Here is a 17,566-nt window from a genome sequence, read left to right as displayed (position 1 = left end):
CGGAGCTGGACCAACCGTTCCAGCTCCACGACCTGAAGGCGGCCCTCACTAAAATGAAGCAAGGAACGGCGCCGGGAAGAGACAAAATAACAGTGAAACTACTTGCCAACCTTCCCGACCCGGCCTACGAGGCGCTCCTCGCATAAATAAACTCAATCCTCCCAATCGAATGGAAGACCGCCCTGCTCACTTTCATTCCGAAAGCCGGCAAAGCCATAACCACGGACAACCTCCGCCCAATCTCCCTCACGTTTGTGCGGGAAAGCTGATGGAGACTATGGTGTGAGATAGGCTGTCCGAGTTTCTGGAAAACCAAAACGTTTTCGCAGACACCATGTTCGGGTTCCGCCCGCACCGGTCCGCGCAAGATGTTCTGCTTCAACTAGACCGCGAAATTCTAAATCCCGTCGAATACCCCCTCAATGACAAGGCAGTACTCGCCCTCGATTTGAAGGGGGCTTTCGACAATGTCACACACGACATAATTCTGACACACCTCTCCCAAACCAACTGTGGACACAACACGTTTCAGTACGTTAAACAATTTCTCTCCGACCGGCAATCGTACATCCGGATACAAGATGAAGAACACGGCCCCTACCAATTAGGCACCAGAGGTACGCCGCAGGGCGCGGTCCTCTCACTCCTACTATTCAATTTGGCAATGCTGAAACTCCCGGCTCAGCTGGAGAATGTAGAAGGCATACAGCACGCGCTGTATGCCGAAGACATCACCATCTGGGCTAAACATGGATCGGTAGGAGACATTGAAGCCAACCTGCAGCAAGCGGCGGAGATCGTGGATGCCTACGCCCGCCGCTGCGGCCTTCAATGCTCCCCGGCCAAATCGCAATTTGTGCACATTCGCCCCTCGCCGAAGTGCACTACCGAAATCGAACTGTCCCTACCAAATGGACCCATCACAGAATACGATCAGATCAGAGTAATGGGTCTCTTTATTCATAAACACCGCTGAGTCGACACAACACTGGCCAAACTGCGCAATGTGGGGGACCAGGTGGGCCGCATGGTTCGCCGGGTTTCCAATAAACGCGGGGGGTTACGGTGCAAAGACGCTTTGCGGCTGGCGCATGCATTCGTAACCAGTCGAGTGTTGTACTCCACCCCTTTCCTCCACCTTCGCAGGTTTGACGAGAACGCCCTCGAGGTGATTCTCCGTAAAATTTACAAGCGTGCTCTCGACCTCCCGATCAACACATCCAACCAGCGCCTCCTCGGCCTGGGAATGGTCAACACCTTCGCGGAACTCCGAGAAGCACACTTGACAAACCACTACACAAGACTCTCAAAGACGCCGTCGGGTCACCGCCTTCTTGCCCGACTACACATCCACCATCCAACACTGACGGAAGAGCGCGTGCGCATCCCGGAAATCTGGAGATACGCCCTGCACGTGCGCCCTCTTCCGGCCAACATGACGAGACGACCATAGTGGCCGGCACCTCGCGCGCGCGGAAGCGTTGGCACGTCACTATGGGAACAAGCACGAAGTATTCTACGTGGACGCCTCCGGCCCACACCATGGGGGTTAGTTTACGGCCGCAGTCGTCCACAAAAACACCGCGGTGAACGGCCTTACGTTCAAAGCACAAGACATAACACATGCGGAAGAGGTGGCCATCGCGCTCGCCGCCGCAGATCAGGACTCGCGGGTCATTATTAGCGACTCACGAGGGGCCTGCAGGAACATTGAAAGGGGCTTTATTCCCTATTTGGCGTACCGCTTACTTCAAGGCAGCAATTATCTTGGGGTCCCCACGCCCCGCACGATAGTATGGACACCCGCGCACGAGGGTCTCGAGGGCAACGAAGCGGCCGACGCCGCTGCCCGCGCGCTCACTCTCCGGGCATCGCCTTCGCCTGCAGTCGCTGCGGACTCCGACCCCAATCCGGTATTTATCTTCAAGGAAATCACCCAACACTACCAATACGGCCATGCAATCTTTCCTAAGCCCTGTAAGGGCCTCACGAAGGCGGAGGAGCGTTTGCTCCTTCGCCTCTATACTAAAACACTGTTGTGCCCGGCAATCCAAAAACATTTCGACCCTGCGTGCACAGGGAAGTGCCCGCACTGTGAGGAGAAATCTTCGGACATTTTCCACATGGTGTAGGCATGCCAGTCAACCCCTCACCTTCCCCCTATACCCAACCCTACCCGGGAGGACTGGGAGGCGGCCCTGCTCGGCTGCTCCGACCTGGCGAGCCAGAAGGCCCTGGTCGGCCGTGCCCGAGCCGCGGCTACAGCCAATTGGTTCCTGTAATGAGGTGCCCACCTAGTCTGTATAAGGAACGGCCCCTTAAGGACTGCTCCACACGCTCCCTGTAAATACTTCAAACAATAAAGTTTTTCAGTCAGTCAGTCAGTCAGTCAGTCAGAACGCTCCGTTGCTCGGCGCTCACCGCGTCCGATGCGGGGCGCCTCGTAAGTGATCGCTGCGCCGTAGCCCATTGTCTTACACCCCTTGGCGGGTCGACGGGAACGCTGTCGCGTTCCACTCTTGAAGGCGAAGCTTAAGCGTCCTCCAATTTTTTCTACGCAAGTTCCACGGCGCGGGTTTCGTGCCGTCTCCTTCGAGAGATGGCGCCACGCTGCGTTCGGCGCGTCGCCGATGGTTGTGATGGTTGTGAGTAATTCTCGTAATTACTCCCAAGCAATCTGCTTTGCCGATAGCCATTTTATGCTTACATTTACTCTCGTTTGCTGGAGAGCCCGCCTTTTTGTTTTCTTGAGGTTTCTGACGAGTGATTGTTTGGGATAAAGATGCTAGTCCATTGTAGCTTTGCAGATATCTTCAGCACATTCTGTTTTTCAATGTAGCCATGAAAAAGAAAAATAATCAAGCCGTTTGACGAGGATTTTCCTCTTCTTTGAATTCTAGCTACCGATTCGCAACTTACTTCAAGCGTATCACAAACGCTTCCTTTTTGACCTTGTGTCGAAGCGCCTCTTCAGATTCATTCGGTCCTTCTGAAATCCCCAAAGACAAACAAGCTATTAAGACGATTTCTATCTTCCAGTTCAGGAAGTTTACTTTGTTGCCGCTTAACCGTCTCCTGAAGATTCATGACAACACCATTCAGACGCTCGGTTTTTCGCTTACTTCCTTCAAATTCTTTTCAACTTTAAGTAAACGCATACCGCATTTGTCAAGAATATTATCATTTTCAGTAAGCTTCAAGTTCACTTCATTCAAGACACTACGGATAGTCTCTTGACCTGCTAGGCAATTTCCTAACATTTCAGCACTGCTCGGACCTGGATTTTCTTCAACACCCAGGCTCAGTAATAACGTTCAGACATGAGTACAATCACATACAATGGACAGCAGTGTGAGTCGGCAACGTGAAGCCAATGTGTCTAGGTTTATTGGGGCTTTAGCAATAAATTACGTATGGAAGTGCTCCGGAGCGTTATGACTGCGTTTTACCAGCGGCGCAAAATTTAACCCGCTCCCCTGGCAGAACTACAAATGCAACGGATATTAAATTTCGCTAAAGAGAGAGGAACGTATGACAAATCAGTGTGAGGAGTTAAACGCGTGTGGATCAAGTATTACTTTTAACAAGTGCTTGAAAGTGTTATTTGTCCGTTAATGGCTGTTTCCTAATGCCCCGAGTGAAGTCTACGCTACACCGTATTGACTTTTGGTGTCAATGGAGGGCATTGTGTCACCTCCATGTCGTGTGCTGAACCGCTTAGCTGGTCAACCACTTTCGCAGAGTCGAGACTGGCTCATGATTTTTTTAAAGTGTGCTAGGAACCGAGGGGGCCGCGCCGCTACTACTAAGACAGACCTCAAACGGCAGCTGGAAAGCGCTATCGCTTCAGAAGGCGTTTGTGTTTAAGTTTCCGCGTAACATAAGTATGTTTTCTCGTATATTCAAATTATAATTCGACGCTATCCTGTCTGTAGGTTGTGTGTAAGTCGTGCTTTACGATTTTTCTACCTATTCTACCTTCAGAAATTCAATTAGTACAGTCACTTCCTTGCACCACATGGAGGGGCTGCGTGGTTGGGTATGCGTGGTTCGAAATTCTGACTGCTGGAGCGATGTCAGGCCACGCACACTCTGAAGTTCAATGAATGGCCACAGAGGGCGAAAAAATCGACCGCGCGCCGCTGCTAATGAAAATAGCATAGTAGAAGCACTCAAGGGATGCTCGGGTTAGTTTCAATATCTCCCGCTAGGGGCACCGTAATAAGCGCAATTTTTTCGTACAAGCTTTCTCCTACAATTACCGAAGCATGTTTATTACGTAACATAGGCCATAGAATTATCATTGCTAATTAGATATTGTACCTTTCATTAGTAAGTTTACTGTTTTTCGTCATTACAAACGCAAATAGCGTTCAGCATCATCGATCTTCCACGTGACCTCTGGCATGGATTAAAAATTTTTACCGGTATTTTCGAGTGCATTCGTTCGTACACTTAGACTGGTTGCTTCTTTGTTGCTAAAACCAGTTTATTGCGCTTCGACGTCTCCCGTTATTTAACTTGTGGTGAAGGGACGTGTTTGCAAGCGGACATGTAAGCCCGAAAGCTACGTTTCGGTCGTGAGCCATGCATCTGCATCGAAACGGGAACCGTATTCTGCGACTGAGGACAGCAGTACCGGTGAGTCGTTTAATATCGCTGCCTGAATCCTTATGTAATATTGCTCTCGTTAACGTACAGGTGGAGACAAGTTAACGAACTTGATGCTGCATTACATATGGGCAGACAGGACCCTCCGTTGCTGTTTGCGAAATAAACATTTAGTTGCGAATTCACGAAAGAGAAAGCGATATCGGAACGCGCGTCACATTTTTTATCTCGTTGTAGCCGTAGCCATGGGTGACAGAGTAGCCTTATCAATGTATTTTTTTCGAGTCCGCCTGCAAGTTCTTTCGTCCACAGAACCGAATAACCCTTTGATAAGCTGAAGCTAAAGTACTGAATTTAATGTATCAAACCGTTTCACGCATGATAATTCACCCATATTTCGTACCTGTTGGTTCCAAATGTTCTTGCTGTGCAGTTTGGTTTACCTGAGGACATTTATTTTTGTAGCAGTGAAGCGGTGCATCACGTTCATGCAGAAAAAGAATGCATCATTTCTAATAGCTTCATGTCTTTCATGCATTTGCTTGTGAAACAAGCAGCGTGATCTCTTCTAGTGCATAAATGAGCGCACAAATGTTCTCATTTGTGATCTTAATAATACTTAAGCTGTTGACGTTCATTGTAGTTAGGCAGACATCAATTTTATGGAAAGCAGCAATATTTATTTACCATGCTGCTAAGCACCATAGAACAAATAGTGTACATTTGCATGTGCTCTGTAGTCACAAGCCATTACAATGTATATGTCACACCTTGTCGCATTTCATATTGCAAAATTGTGCTTATTCAATTTCTGGTGCAGCCAAAATTTCTGTTCCAGACGTGCAGTAATAAGGACGGCACCAGTATAAAGCAACAAACTCTACGCACTTAAGAGAAGTTGCTGCCTGCTACAACAAGGCCATTGTGTGGACTTTGGCTGCTACCACAAGGTAAACAACACCTGGTTCAGAAATAAATATGCTTGATATATGCTGTATTGGCTTGCTAGTCTTTAGATACATGTAATTTGTTTGTAGCAGATGATATGAACGTTTCTTTGTACTTACAGTTCAGTATAATTGGTTCGAACATAAGAGAAAACACTGCATGACTTTGGATAGTCTCTACTGTATCTCACGTGTCACTGTTCTGCCCCAACAGAGTCTGTGCCATGCACAGACTCTGTTGAGGTCATCACGGGAGCCCCTGTCTACACCAACAGGAAGGGGCTGAAGCCGAATTCGCAAGGCTTTAGACCACGAACAAAGAAGTCGTTCTAGAAATATTTGGATGAGATATCGTCTATAGACGACTGTGTCAAGAGTGAAAAGCGCCTCTGCCATCATTCCACCAGCACAGATATTGGCCCAGTCATCCAGGTACCTCAACAACAAAAATTATGCCTTCAGATGTGCCTGCAACCTCTGAACAAGCACAGACAACGCTGGCCAAAAGAGTTCTGTCAGCTTGCCCTTCCTTAATGAGCCTTCTGGCCTCGTCAAATCCCATTTGTGCCAAGTATAATTTTTTTTCAATGAATGCAAGCTTTTTCATTTCACATTCTTGTTAAAGATCATTCCTCTTCCTCATCCAAACATTAAAGGTAAACCAATTCTTTGCTCATACTTAATACCAGTCACTGTCTAGTAGCATAACATATGTGTAGCAATATTTTCTAGTGTACGTAGCCATGTGCAATTCCTATCCTGAAGTAGTTGATGCGGCATTGCTCTGTGTCTTGCATTAACATTTGCACTATGTGCTATGTAGCATTAAACTTTTCTTAATGTTTTTGGCTTTCAGTGCTTGCTAGGTAGTGTGGCTTTATTCTTGAATGCAAGCTTCCTCATTCCTATATTTAATTCCTAGTCTCGTTCAGAACCGATATTCTTGCTCGACAGCCTGTGTTTTTGCGCAAGCTACATTGAAGTGATCTATTGCGCAATCTTATTTCGCTGCTGTCCGACTTGAAGTTGAAGTTGAAGTTGAGGTTTATTTTCTTTCAAAGATGAAAGAGGGAACTGCGACAAAAGGCGGTAAAGCCTGACGAGGTCACAGTTCCCCAAAACAGCCAATACAGCAGTGAGCAACACAGAAATAAATATTAACATAGTATGATAGTGAAAAATACATTGCATCAAAACAACATTGCATCAAATACATTGCATCATAGTATGATAGTGAACAAACTACATTTCATGAAACGACAATATTACCGTGAAAAAATATTACTTTTAATACAAAGACAGTGCACCATAAATCAAAGGCAGTGTATAAACATGGCATGAGGTCGATAAAGAAAACACACACATAAACAACTTGATACGAAAACAAGAGACGCTTCGCTAAGTGAAAAACTGACATCATATTGAGTCAGTGCTAATTAGTAACTTTTTTATGTCTTTTTTAAATTTGTTCTTAGAGAGATCAAACATGACGCTTAAAGATGGGTTATTGAGAACAACTGTAATTTGGTAATCGAGCTTTTGTTTGCCGTAATTTGTCCTCGTTTTAGGGACCAAGTTTCTGTGTTGCCGAAGGGGATATTTAGAAGGAGGGCGGTTTGGAGCAATGGAATACAAACGATTACGATGGATGTACTGTAACAGGCGATATGTGTAAACATGGTTTGCTTTAAGTAAATTATGCTTATGATAGAGTGGTAATGTTGGTAGGTTTTCGGGCCTACCATGGTAACCCTCAATAGCCCGCAATGCCTTCTTTTGTAAAAGCAATAACTTCTGTAAGTTACTTATTGTTGTAGTGCCCCAGACCAGTGCACAATAGGACAATTTGGAAAAAAATAGTGCATAGTATATGGACACCTTTAGGGAAACTGGCAAGAGATCGCTGATCCGGTAAAGACAACCTACAGTTTTACTAAGGTCCGTAATAAGTTTTGAAATATGTGTGTTCCATGATAAGTGCTCATTAAACCAGACACCAAGAAATTTCTGAGTTGTTACCTGTTGCAGTTTTGTGTTGGCGTATATTAGGTTAAGTGTGTAATGAACTGAGGCATTAATGGGTCTGAAAATTATGTACCTCGTTTTTGACAAGTTTAAACTGAACTTATTCGCCTGCATCCAAGCGTATAATTTTACCAAATAAGCGTTCACGATAGTTTCTAATTCCGGCAGAGTGCGTGATGTGAAAAAAATATTTGTATCGTCAGCGTACATAACCAAATCTGGGGAATCAGGTATGTTACAGATGTCATTTATATACAATAAGAACAAAAGTGGACCTAATATAGACCCCTGCGGAACCCCTTGGGTAATGCGCAAACGGTCCGAAACAAAATTATTCCATTTAACGTATTGTATTCTGTTATTTAAGTAACTTTTCAGCAAGTTTAGAGCTATTCCGCGTATACCGTAACTGTTCAGCTTACTCAAAAGAATTTCATGCTGTACGCAGTCAAAAGCTTTCCGGAGGTCTAAGAACAGACCGAGAGTGTATGCTCTGGATTCAATGTTGTCAATGATTTTTTCTTTAACGGCGAGTAGTGCTTGCTCAGAAGATTTATTTTTCAAAAAACCATACTGAGAAGGGTTAATAATGTTATGTAGGCTAAAGAACTTTTCTAATCTACTATTAATAGCTCCTTCAAATACCTTCGATAACACTGATAACACGGAGATGGGACGATAGTTTGTGATTTCATTTCTATTTCCTCCTTTATATATAGGACAAACACGAGCAATCTTCAATTCATCTGGGAACGTACCACTTGTAAACATCAAATTTATAATATACGCTAGAACCTCGCATATTAATGCAGACACATACTTCAACGGTATCTTTGATGTCGTCATGGCCTGCTGAGACATTGTTTTTTATTTTCCCAATGTAGGTAGCTACTTCTTGTGGGATCACAGGCAGCAACGAAATAGAGTTAGGTAAAGTGATAATGAGGTTGCATACGGGAGCATTAGACAGAGCTTGATCTAATGCAGGCTTGCCAGCTTCAATGAAGAAATGGTTTATTGTGTTAGCTAATTGAGTTCCGTGAGCTTGGGAATTAGATGCAGCGATTTCCGAGTGGTCCCTGCACTTGTGTTTGTTTATTAGTTCGTTTATCTCACTCCAAACTTTCTTGCGATCATTATAAATTCTGGAGAACCGTTTTGTATAGTAAGCTGTTTTTGCAAACTTGAGGTCTTTATTTAGTTTATTCCTGAATTTTTTGAATTCTCTAAAAAGGACAGCATCGCGAGTATGTACAAAGTCATGATACATTTTATTTTTAATACGTATCCTGTTATACAACATCTTATCAACCCATGGCTTTCTAGATTTTCTGAAATTGTGTTTCACCTCAATTGCAGGAAATGCAGCATTATAACATTCCATGAACTTGGCAAGAAAAGCAGTATACGCCGCGTTAACGTCAGATATGCTGTATACGTTCTCCCAACATACATTCTGAATAAGAGTCATAAATTTGATGAGATTTTCATCGGAAATTACCCTAGTTACCCTCGTGGCATTTTTCGATACTGTCTTAATGCGTTTCACAGGAAGAAAACAAAAAATCGGGATGTGGTCACTGATTTCACAAGATAACAGGCCAGACTCCGTTTCTGGAGACACCATATTTGTGACGCAAACATCCAGCAGGGAAGCTGTAGCAACGCTAATTCTGGTAGGCTTGTTTATAGTATTTAAACAACCATAAGATGCAATAAGGCTATTAAATTCTCGCGTACTGCGATCATCGTGCATGAGGTTAATATTAATATCACCCATTATTACAAAAGGCAACCGGGAATTGGCGAGGTTCAGGAGTAAGTTTTCGAAAAATTTGAAAAAAGGTAGTTTGTTCCCTGCGGGAGGTCTGTATACAACAGCTACAATGACACTGGACAGTGATACGGCTAAACACTCAACATTGGAATTTGTTACAGAAATTTCGTCTAACACACACTGTGGATAACAACTTTTTACATACACGGCAAGACCACCACCCCTCATATTCGAACGAAGGAGGCCATGATACTGGTAATGTTTGAATGGAAGATGATCATCGTGCGTTGTAAGCCATGTTTCGGTAAACAAAAGCACATCAAACGGTCGGTTTATTGATCCAAGAAACATATCTAGACCGTCGCGTTTGTTCTTCATACTGCGGACATTAATATGCATAGCAGAGAACATTTCTGTGCGAGGAGTAAACTTACTGTTAAAGTAAGAAGCATCACAATGAATACAGTGGGGCGGGCAATCCATGATATCGACTGGCTAGTCACCAGCTGACAAAGATGTGGACGCCTAATGGGTCATTTTACTGAGGTCAGATCGCGCACAAATTTTTATTGTGTCAGAAGTTTCATCCCTGCGTGCAAAGATTTTGCCTCCGTTCGTCCAAACAAATTTCCAACCAACTTCTTTCTTACGGGCAATGGTTGCTCCCAGCAGTTGTTTGTTGCCGTAAGTCAAGTGTTCATTGACATAGATGCGCCCGCTATCATTGAGACCAAGGTCCCTGTTAGATAGCGTGTGCTTTCTAGCCTTAGAAAGAAATGCATGGCGCTTATCTCGGCGGACAAAGCGGACCAAAATGTTGGTTTCGCCTTTACTACTGATGGGAAGTTTGTGACACGTGTCTAAGTCGGCGATAGAAACTTCTTCATTGATGGCCTCGCCAAGTTTCTCAATTACTTCTCTGGGTTCAATATCTGACTTCACACCTTTGATTTCTAGGTTGTTTAGGCGGCTGTATTGTTCAAGTTCTTCCACTTTTTGGGCCAAGCGTTTGTTTTCAGATCGAAGATTTTCATTACAGCTTACAAGATCGCTAATCTCCTTTCTTAGCGCCTTGATCTCAGAGCTGATAACTTTCGTCTCGTCACAAGTGTCGCTACAGAACTTCAAGCTATCCTTGACGGAACGCAACTCGGCCCTCATCTCACGTTTGAAATCTTCTAAAGCCTTCATGATTTCTTTTTCTTTCGACATGGCAAAGGAACGGCAGAAAAGCAAATACGCAAATGATTCAAGTTTTCAAGTTTGGCAGCAGTGCGCTACAGTGCAACAAACTATGCACTAATAAAAATCTGTTCAAGTCGCTCACCTGCAAAGAGCAGAGGGAATTAGCGACGTGCTTTCCGTTTGCGCACCGCTGCCAAACTGTTGCAGATCCAGAAGTGTCGCAGTTTATATGCTCGTGGAAAACAGCTGTCGGGCGCCGATTGGACGCCGATTGCGGCCCAGGTACTGCAGGAAATCCGCTGTGTCCAGGCAGGAGTGGTTGCGCAGTGTAGTCCGACGGAGCTCAGGCACGTGATACTCATCACCGTGTTAGGTTTCTTGTATGTGGAAGCCTGGTCAGTTGCATTGGGAAACAGTCTCTCGAGGCAAGCACCTGCTCCTGCAGTCAGCGCAGCGACATTGACTCCGAATTTACATACACTGTGATTGGTGCTCCCAATTCTGTCCTTTCGTGCTGCTGCCATGTGAAAATTTTGCTTGTGGCATTCCTCGGCCATGATTTGGAGTCAACGGAGACTATCATACGTGATTACATGGTCCGAAGTGTATGAAGTTGATATCCACATGGGTGGAAAGGCCTGAAAAAGTGGCTGCAAAATGGTGATGCCCACAAAACCGACCATGCCCATATTTAGAGAATGTGGGGCACCAAGTGTGAGTTACACATTAGCGGCACGCGAAAGAACAAAAAGAAATGTGCAGGTTAGAAAGGAGGCAACGCTGAAATGCCCGGTACTGCGGCAGCAGATGCTTGCGTCTCCCGATTGCTTTGCAATGCAAATTGCTCATCTTCTGTGGCAAGTGTCAGTGCAAACAGGTAGGACACACTGTTCAATCTGCTTGCGCTGCTGGTTGTTGCTTGTTACCAGACCACTATGTGCGACCAAGGCAAGAACTATGCCTGCAGTCAGACGGTTGAATGTGCCCTAAGCGACCCGTGTGTGTGTATGCTCATTGTTGTCATGTGGATAATAGCCAATGTATAGTGTATAGTGCCAATGAGTTATTTTAGAGGTATGCTGAAGTTATTTTATTGCATAGCATTATTTTAGTACTGGACCACTTGATCATGGTTGCCGTGTTACATTTCTCGCATTGGGCAACAACCTCTCAGGGTAAGCATCTGCTCCTGCAGTCCGCACAGCGACATAGGCTCCCTGTTTACACGCACCATGATTGATGCTCCCCGTTCCGTCCTTTGCTGCTGCAGTCGTGTGCAAATTTTGCTTGTGGCCTTCCTCGGCCATGATTTGGCGTCGACGGGGGCTATCATACGTGATTACATGGTCCGAAGTGTATGAGTTTGATATCCACATGGGTGGATAAGGCCTGTAAAATGGCGATTCCCACAAAACAGACGATGTTCATATTGAGAGCAGGTGGTGCACCAAGTGTGGGCAAGCCATTAAAGGCCCCCGAAAGAACAAAAAGAAACGTGCAGGTTGGAAAGGAGGTGCTAAAATGCCAGGTAGCTCATGTCGCTGTGTTGGCTATGGTAGCAGATGCGTGCATCACCCAATTGATTTGCAATGCAACTTACAGCGACTGGCGATGCAAACAGGTGAGAGACTGTCCAATCTGCTTGCGCCGCTGGTTGTCATTCGTTCGCTGGATCAAATCCCGGCCACGGCGGTCGCATTTCGATGGGACGAAATGCGAAAAACACTCGTGTACTTAGATTTAGGTGCACGTTAAAGAACCCCAGGTGGTCGAAATTTCCGGAGTGCCCCACTACGGCGAGCCTCATAATCAGAAAGTGGTTCTGGCACGTAAAACCCCATAATTATTTATTATTGGTTGGCATTCGTTACTAGACTGCCATGTGCGACGAAGGCAAGCACTGTGCCTGAAGTCGGATAGCTGAGTGTTCTGTAAGCAACCTATAGTGCGTGAATGCTCATTGTTGTCATGTGGATCTTAGCCAATGTACGGTGTATTGTCTGAACCTTATGCGGTGATTGAATGCAGAGTCTCATTTGATCATGGTTGTCATGTTATGTTTCTTGGATGTGGCGACCTGGTCAGCTGCACTGGGCAACAGTCTCGCGAGGTAACCATCTTCTCCTGCAGTCTACACAGAGACAATCCAATTTACACACACCTTAATTGGTGCTCCCCGTTCGACATTTCATGCTGCAGCAGTGGGCAAATTATGCTTGTGGGCCTTCATCAGACGTGATGTGGCGTGAACGGAAACCAGCATACGTGATTACATGATCGGAAGTGTATGAAGTTGATAGCCACATGAGTGGAAAAGCCTCTGCAAAAGTGCACTCTAAAAATTTTAACACCATTAAGGGTGTAAATGACTTGTCCCATGGGTGACACCCTCTATGGGTGTATTGCTACACCCCAAGCAAAGGGGTGCAAATTAACACACCACAAAAGAAGGGGTGTTGATATGACGTCACCTTGCCTATGGGTGTAAAACAAACAACACCCTTTCTATATGGGGTGTAACACAGACACCACCCTTTCAATATGGGTGTAGCATGGACAACACCCTTCCAAAAGGGTGTTATCCCTGCAAGTATTTTAGCGTTCACTACAGCCATGTAGTTAATGGGCAGACTAGCTGTTGTGAATGCTGCCTAGCCTTAGCTATGGTACTACCTTGTTCAGTACGAGCCAGAATCTGTAAGGCGTCGTCATATTGCGCTTCTGGTCCGTCATGTGGTAGCATAACGTGCGACCCTTTCAGGCAAAAAATTTGTTTCATGATCGCAGAAATGCACACATCCTATGCTTTTCGTAAGCTTTCTCTGCAGTGATAGTACACTGCCGGCAGGATGCAGAGCGCAATAACGCGCGCTGCACTAAGGACACAGGATCTCCCGCACCTTGGTGCACCAGTACTTATCACTCCGTGGAAACAGCACACAGCCAAAAGCATGGTTGCATGCATTTCAGAAATAATTAAAAACCTCCACTTTTCTTGGTCAAAAATTTTCGCAACACCAGCTCGACCAGGAGGGAGAGACACCACAGCTCGTTGTCGTAGCTCATATTGAACGCAATAGAGCGCAAGCAATGCATGGATTGGCGACGGCAACAAGTGCAGTACAGAAGCATACGTTTGCCGGTGAAGCAGTCTTTTGCCGTTTTAAGCACACATTTTATACCTCTATTCATCAAAGTTGTCATTTATCTCCACGGGATGCTTCTACTAGTACTTTCACATATATGACTTAAAGGTAGCACTGAAAGCCAAAGAACAAAGTGCAACAAAGCGCTTCCACTTCGAATATTGTTTCAGCATTTACGAACAAAACAGCATGTGTAGCTGTGCATGCTGTTCAATATATAAGCATGCACTATTTCCTGAAATATATGTATGCTCCATTTACTGCCAGTGACCTGCTTATACCCAATAATTTAGTTTATTTTTCACCATGTGCTTGCATTGAATATCCCACAGGCATTGTAAGTTAAGCTACCAGAATAACAATCAGCTAGTCTAAGGTTACCTAATTGAACAAAATTATTGTAAAACTTGTGACGAAATGTCAGAAGTACTTATTATTTCATTAAAGAGAAATGGTTACATATTAATGTTTGCACATTTTAATAGTAAAAAGGAAGATAAGGAGTAAAACCATACCAATACAAAGACATAAGCACCGAATAATGGCACAGGCTTGCTCAGTTAAATTTTAAGCAGAACAGTTTTTTTAAATAACCTCACTACGAACTATCACATGTTTTCATTCGAAAAGCACTGCATCTTATTATAAAGTACAAAAATAACCGGTCACATAAGTAAGAACAAGTCTGAGTGTGTCTATGTTAACACAAGGATAGAAAGTTGGGCGAGTTGGTACAGTAACATGATCTTGGATTGTAGCGCGAAGTGACACGTACACAGACTAGAAGCAGACCAGGATGAGCGCTAACTCTCAACTAAATTTTTAGTGAAACGAAGAACATATATATATAGGTGACTGCAAAAAACCGCAGCGTAAGAACATGACAACGTATGAAGACATCAGTTAAACATATCAGGAAGTAAGGAAGTAAAAAAAGGAAACAACAAAAAGACTACTTCAGATTAACATACGTGTTCTGAAGATACTGAAATTCGCATCCTAACAGAGACAAAGATGCATGGCTAACGCAAGTCTCTCCCAATCCTTTAATGTCGAATGCCTCTCTATCTATTTGTTGTGAAAAACTTTTTTTCATATTGTGTGGACATGATTAGTAATGGCAAACTTAAGAGCTGAGTAAACTAGTCATGTCCACACAATATGAAACAGTTTTTCACAACAAATAGGCTCGAGAAGGCTAGTTATCCTGTGCATTTATTATCACTAACCTACGAAAAGCTTTTAAAATGGGTAAAAGGCCAGGCTAAGAAACAAGCAAAACAGAAAAAGAAGGTTTGCTGTGGTGCCCTATGTACATAGATTATCCCATGGTTTATGGAACGTGGCCAATACATATGATGTGGATAAAGTTTTCTCGGCCCCGCAAGCTGTCTATCATGTGCCTATGATAAATAGGAAACTTGAACAGGGTGGCAAAACAGAAAAGATAATTGCGGCGTTAGACATGTCCCTTTCTGTGCCTTGTAACACTGGTATAGTTTATCAGATTCCTCTCAAGTGCGGGAAGACTTACATTGTACAGAGCGGCAGGTGCATTAATATTAGACTAAAGGAACACATTCACTTTACAACCCTAATGCTTCACATCTATGTCACATTGTTTCAATTGCGGTTGTAAACCTTTGTTTGAAGACACAAAAATTCTTTCGAGACACAAATGTCAAACCACACGGGAAATAATCAAGGCATTCCACATTAAAAGATTAGGAGAGACTTGCGTTAGCCATGCATCTTTGTCTGTTAGAATGCGAATTTCAGCATCTTCACAACACGTGTGTTAATCTGAAGCAGTCTCTTTTTGTTGTTTCCTTTTTTGACTTCCCTACTTCCTGATATGTTTAACTGATGTCTTCATACCTTGTCATGTTCTTATGCTGCGGTTTTCTGCAATCACTTTATATATATATATATATATATATATATATATATATATATATATGTTCTTCGTTTCAAGAAATATTTAGCAGCTGAGAGTTAGCGCTCGTCCTGTCTGCTTGTAGTCTGTGTCCGTGTCACTTCGCGCAACAATCCAAGAGCATGTGTGAACAAAACATGGCTAGTAATAACTAGTGAGCACTGCACAAAAGTTGAACATGAGAACTAGTAATAGTAAAGACATATACTCGCATAGACAATATATAATAGTATAGACAATATTTTGCAGCTGAACTGCAAAATATTGCAAATATCACAAAGGCAGCATAAGAAATGGGCAGGACAGAGCGCTGACTGTTAGTTATAGTTGCAATATGCACACCAAATCTAGACATAAGAAGTCAAAACTAAACTGCCGGAAATGGTCATCTCTCCAAGAGACCACTGAGGAACAAAAGGTATACTTTTTATAATTCCATCTCATAAATTACTGATCTAATTAAACTTGACACATGACCCCTTGTGTGTAACAAATATCCCCTGTTTCATTACATATGCATGATTACCAGCCTTGGTGAAAGAATGACTTGCACTAATGTTTTGAACCCCAGTAAAAATGCTGCTTGTTCTCATTTTTCTGTTCCGACAGCACACTTGTGGGCAGTTGTGAACGTAGTTGCCTATAGGGCTCAAACACCATGTTTTGCCTACACAGCTACTGTCTACCGAACACCTGGTTCAAGATAGCTTGCATCTCGGAATGTGCAGCCACACTGGTGGCACAGCATTATTTTTTCAACTTGCAAGTTGATAAAGCCTCAGCGGCTGCAATCACCTGCGATTTCTCGTAAAGGTGCCATAAGGTCAGGTAGCAAACACAGATACCACGTAGCAAAACTTTCAGAGTGCATTGTGTGAGTCGAGGTGTGTAAGTTGTGCTTTAGTTTGGCAGCACTACCACATTCACAACTATTCATTGCAGCTCCTAAATTTCAACATCAACAAAATTAGAACAGTTCCTTCAGTATGGTGGCAGATGCTCAGCTGCAGGCTTTCTAGAACCATGCATTATCTTCAGACAGTGCCAATCCTGTAGGACATCTTTCAAGCACTCCAGACAAGTACACCGATTACGCTGTACACAGAGCATCTGGTGTCCATTTACCTATAGAGGCAAGGTAGCCCCTAGAACACGTTTTGTGACAGGCATGCTGGGCACTTTGTCCCCTGAAATGCAAGTGCCATTTGGTACTTCAGTGCCTGTAGTGTCCTTTACATCTAAATGAATATTGAATACATAGTAGTAACATGAAGACGACAAACAAAAGCCATCAGCCATCAACTGTGTGGCAAATCTGGGTGCAAGCTATTCTCTTATCAAGTATACCTGTAGGCATTGTGACCAATGTGCTCCCAAGATGTATGAGGCATTATCATTGCAGAGTTGTAAGGACATGACAATCCTAGGATGATTATGTTCTTGAGGCTTTTTTCCCCACTTTCCATCTTTTGAAACGTGTATACTGTAGTCATGAAAACAAAAATGCTACAACTGGCGTGTGATAAGTTTTGCGTCTTATTTCCTAGCAGCTCATTGAAACGAGCCACGACGACAAATTCAAATGCTGTTACCTCATCAGACGTACAAATTTCTTAAACACTAACAAAACCAGATAGGCATTAGAGTGAGCATCACTTAAATACATTACACTGGTTTAAAGTTATTGCACCACTTTATGACAGGTAAAAATGTTAGAAACATCAAAAATGTTAAGATTCTACGGCCAACTGTGAAAACTAAATAAAAAAATCATTTAGCTTTCTTAAACAGGTACAGGAGCTTTACAACTGGCCGTCTTGGTGATGGACACGCAGATAGATGAGCAGCCATTCCACTGAGACGAGAATGTTGAGGACTTCGCATGGAAGTCTGCGAGACACTGCAGAGTAGTTCTTGGTCCACATGAAGGAGGTTGTTT

The sequence above is a fragment of the Dermacentor andersoni genome, chromosome 2, assembly GCF_023375885.2.
Source record: "Dermacentor andersoni chromosome 2, qqDerAnde1_hic_scaffold, whole genome shotgun sequence".
NCBI lineage: Eukaryota > Metazoa > Arthropoda > Arachnida > Ixodida > Ixodidae > Dermacentor > Dermacentor andersoni.
The sequence above is the reverse complement of the archived record's forward strand: the minus strand, read 5'-3'. Positions refer to the sequence as shown.